This window comes from Protomyctophum bolini (genome assembly GCF_963924005.1).
Source record: "Protomyctophum bolini genome assembly, chromosome: 20".
Lineage (NCBI taxonomy): Eukaryota > Metazoa > Chordata > Actinopteri > Myctophiformes > Myctophidae > Protomyctophum > Protomyctophum bolini.
The window spans coordinates 28,987,266-28,991,996 of NC_137881.1; the positions used below are offsets into that span (position 1 = coordinate 28,987,266).

At 46.2% G+C, this 4,731-nt stretch overlaps 1 protein-coding gene across 2 annotated transcripts in view; it reads left to right on the forward strand.

Annotated features, from left to right (window-relative positions):
• Positions 1-3,009, forward strand: part of exoc6b (exocyst complex component 6B) — a 141,419-nt gene extending 138,410 nt beyond the window's left edge. For both annotated transcript variants that reach the window (XM_080792738.1, XM_080792739.1), the window contains one exon: positions 1-3,009. This exon is cut by the window's left edge and continues 267 nt beyond it. The gene's annotated coding sequence lies outside the window, so the exon portion shown is untranslated.
• The last annotated feature ends 1,722 nt before the right edge of the window (positions 3,010-4,731 follow it).

Genomic DNA, 4,731 nt, shown 5'->3' on the forward strand with positions numbered 1-4,731 from the left:
GTGGTTCTTTTGGTGGTGGGGTGGTGTTATACTTGTTGTTATTATTAGCTTTGTTTTGTTTTATTTCTGTACTTTTTTTCTTTTTCTTGTTCACGTTCTATTTGGAATAGAGAGATAAGGAACCAAGAAGGGGGGGCAAAGAGAGAGGAGAGATTTGAGCACTCACACAAGGAGCACTAGGTCTCTGTCGCTATAACTGGCTGGGGGCTGTTTTTTTTGTTTGTTTGGTTTTATTTGTTTGTTTTTTCATTGTCTTCCGCTTCTTAGACAAAGCTAGTCGATTGGTTCATGAAAGCCTGTGACAAACGCTCTCGCTGGTCGATTCAAACACCCAGCTTATATCACAGGGAATATTCTTCAGTCATTTCAGAGAGCAAGCGTCCTGATTGGCTCTTCCCATGTCGCCGACTGATCTTATTGGTCGACTGAAGCAGCGAATATAGCGTTACCTCTCCAGCACTGTGCCTCGTCTAGAGTAAAGCAACCCGGACATTATGAGTGGAACGGCCCACTCCCATTGGCTCTGTGCGGCGCTTATAGAACAAGTCATTTTAATTGGACTGCAGCACGTTTGTTCCATTGCCTGGAACGCGCAATATGATTGGACAACGCAGTGAGCGACGCCATTGGTCGATTTTGGGGACAGACGAGAGCAAGTCGTGCAAATTGGACGACAGCCCCTGTACTGAAGAAACCCATTGGTTGATCTAAACAGAGACTGTAACTGGAAGAAGAGATCTGATTGGATGACTATAGCTTGCGGTCTTATACTCACTTAGTAACAACTCGTCCGATTGGCCAGTGGACCATGAGCGAGCCATGTCATTGGTTAATTATGAATGCCAAAAAACGCTTGTAACACGCTGCCTCCTTTGCTTAGCAGCAGCAGCACCGTCACTGGGCCTGACAGAACGTTTTAATAGTTCTCACTGTCTTCCACTGTGCTGTTATTGTCGTTATCACACAGTAGTAGAATGTATTATGGCATGTAGAGGTGCATAAGTTCATGTTTTTGTTAGTTATTATTTTTATTTCCAGGTTACTTTAGTTAAATTGGTTTTGCCAAGACGGAGGGTCTGAAAAGGGGGGGATGTTACAGTACGTATATAGTATAACGTACCTCATTCCATCATCGTATTGTCACTGTTACTAACTAAAGAATAACACTTAAATTGGGGATGCCAGTCATATTTGGCAACCCAGCTAGGGGTGTGTTCGTCTAATAAGGCACCACAGTGCAACGACACTTAATCAAACATGGCAACCGTGTTATACTCTCACCCTCGCCACTTGCGGTATATATATACTTTGTAGTTTGAACTGAGTCTTAGAGGGGGGGATGATTTCCCCCAACCTGGCCACCGCTGAAAGGTGTCCGGGTGGTTGGTTTTGACTGGCTGACCAGGAGTAACGAGATGTTTAGACGTACTAATGCAGAGCCAAATGTACTCTCTGTGTGTGTGTGTGTGTGTGTGTGTGTGTGTGTGTGTGTGTGTGTGTGCATGTGTGTGTGTGTGTGTGTGTGTGCGCTGTGCGCGCGTGCGCACCTCTGCCAGTGCCAGGGGGCTACTAGTCCATACATACAGCAAATGAACGCACTATAGTGCTTTCCAACAGCCTTCCCGGTGAAAAAAAACACAGCTTGAAGGGTGTCTGTCTAAGTCTATATCTATATCTATACACCAAGTTGTTACCTGAACTAACAACTTAGCTCACTATGTTTCTTTAATATTTAATTAATATGGGTGCAATAATTGTATTGGAAACGTGTGTGTGTGTGTGTGTGTGTGTGTGTGTGTGTGTGCATGAGAGAGAGAGAGAGAAATAATCCTGCGACATTACACAGGGATTCAACTGTAGACGAAAAGGGACATTTATTTAGATGCAATATTTAATTTCTTTGTTTTGTGTAGAATGCATCTGCAGACGTGTATGAGTGTATGTGTGTCACAGGTCGTCTCTCTGTGTGTGTGTGTGTGTGTGTGTGTGTGTGTGTGTTTCCAACTGTAGTTGTGTGTTATTCTGAGGTGTATATAGGGGTCAAGGGTCAAAGTTATTGAACGTGCCTTTTTGCTTGCTCTTCCTGCCAATGATCAAAATTATCGCTGGGCGCACGTGACGTGCGTGTGTGGGCGCGTGCGTGGAAGTGTGCGTGCGTGCGTTGCGTGCGTGTGTGTGGTGGGAACAGGACACTGGGAGCGTCGACGTGCTGAAACCTTCGGAACCACAAACGAGAGCATGTAATTGGCCGTGCGGTGGGGCTGGGTGTCATGTGACATTGTTCTCACGCCACAAACGACGTGGTAGAAACTATCATCGCTGACCTCGAGTCCTGAGGCTGCATTCTGATTCGACCCCTGTAACCGTAACGGAACGGCAGCCAAGCAGCCCCCCCCATTGGCTGCTTATTAAAAAAAAAAGAAAGGAAGAAAAGAAAAAGATAACGATTTTGGAACGGGGGGGGGGGGGGGGGGGGGGGGGGGGGGACGAAAAGTGATACAAATTTGAAACGAACTCGACAAGATATAATGTATGAATCATTTAACCCGCTCTGACCTGGCGCGCTATGAGCTTGTAGATCTGCTATTTTTCAATAGCTAAAGCATGACACCAAAATGAGTTCCCATGCTAAGTGCCATGCTCAAAAACTCCAATCCACGACATAGGTAGAATGCTCTGCTTTACCCCAACTGAAAGCCCACCATACCCTGCTGCGTCGAGAGCCATTCACACGCTAGCGTTGTTAGCATATAATCCTTCCAACCTTCGATTTAAAATTGCTACGCCAATGTCACGTATTAATTAATATCAATTGATGAGCCACGTGTGTTCCCATTGTCCTTTCATACATTCCACAGTTTTTTGATGCTATATATATGTTTGTCCCGTTCTAATTTTGTTATAAGTATATATAAACCTTTATTGACACAGAAGCACTGTATACGTATGTTGTTGTTGTGTGGCGCCACTCACGTCCTTTATAAACGACACCAAACACGACACAATAAAGCCACAACACAACACAGCACGTCGCCTCTCTCCCTTTGTGACTCCTGTGACCTGTTTCTTTTTTTATAGAGGACTGACATCATGGTTCCTTCTATGCATGAGGAGTCCAAGCTGCTTCTTTTCACCTGACAGGGGGGGGAGTTTACCCGTCCAGACGTAGCGCGTGGAAGGGACACGGTATTCCGGGCCAGTTCCTTTCCCCTCCATCAGGCACCCCGGCTGGCCAGGGGGAGGTATAGTTTAGAGACCACGATTATTGCATGTTTTTTGTGAGGGGTATACCTACCCCAGGGGACATGGGGAGAACATGTCTTTCGGCAACCCCACCTCGGGTATGGGCACTGATGGCGGATGAGAGAACACGCAAGTGACCTGTGACCTTGCCCAGTGACCTGTGACCTTTTGCAGCCACAGTGGAGGAGACTGGTGTACGCTTTACTAGCATATTGTTGCTAGATTTCTTTCATAAATCAGTGCTATTGAACACAATTTACGTCTGCGTGTTGGTTAAAAACAATATTGAACCAATGTTGTAAAGTTTAGCGCTTTGTACAAAGCCTCTGGACGCTCAAACTGTCTGCTAAAGCAGCTAACTCCACCACCTCTCATGCAAGTAACTGACAAATACATGAAGTCACAAATACCAACTTTGATTTGCTTGGTTTAGAAATACATAAGGTTTTCTTCATTTCTTGAAAAATGTATATTTTTCATTTTCCTGAAAAATTAACATCTCGGAGTTATAGGTGCTTTCTTCCCCAAACAGCAGAGATATGCAAGATGAGTGCACTAAGAAGGTTCCCAATCCCAAGTGTTAGGCATGGAGTCCCAATTCCAGCCCAATCTACTGTGTGTGTGTGTGTGTGTGTGTGTGTGTGTGTGTGTGTGTGTGTGTGTGTGTGTGTGTGTGTGTGTGTGTGTGTGTGTGTGTGTGTGTGTGTGTGTGTGGGGGGGGGGGGGGGGGGGGGGGCTAGCCCACAGGGTGTTGTGATGTAGTCAGAGGGATGGTTGCATTCGCCTTGTGCTGTTTACTTTCTATGTAGTTTACCTTTAAGCCTTGCATGTGTAATGGAGACCATTGTTCCTTTGCCTAATTAGTAACTCTCCTCACCTGGTACTAGCCTCACCAGGGTAGTTAATGAGGTGATTAGTTTGGTCAGAGCCAGTTCAGTGTAAACCAGCACTCTGTCAAGAGCTCACTCACTGCAGGTTGAGTGTTTCCTTTCTCTCAGGCCTTGGACAGGATAAGTCTTTTTACAGTTTAATCGCTAGTAGAAGAAGAAGTTAAACCAAGTCACTGCCTATAGGAGCTTTATTGGGAACTATATGTTAGCTGTCTGCCAAGCCATACACCAACGTATAGTAAGGGCAGAACACACCTGCTTGCTAACCTCTCTCGCTTTACAGACACTGCCGCTGGCTATTAGCCCCTTGTGGTGAATGGGGAAGCAGCCTCTGGTGTATAAGTCTTCTCCTGCCAGTATACACGGCCTCTCCTTCACCAATACCCCTGCCAGGCCCACGGAGGACGAGAGGCTATGGGGGAGCACCACACCCTGAGAGAAGAAGCTATAAGTGCTGGCAAACACACTGTAGCCTTCTGCAGCCGTGAGGAGGTGCATGCCGGGCGTCCTGGGTTCCCCTTTCCGTCGGCTACAACTATAACGGCGATGATAATGGATGTTTGGTCGAAACTGCAGAAGTGGAGAGTTTGCTATAGGC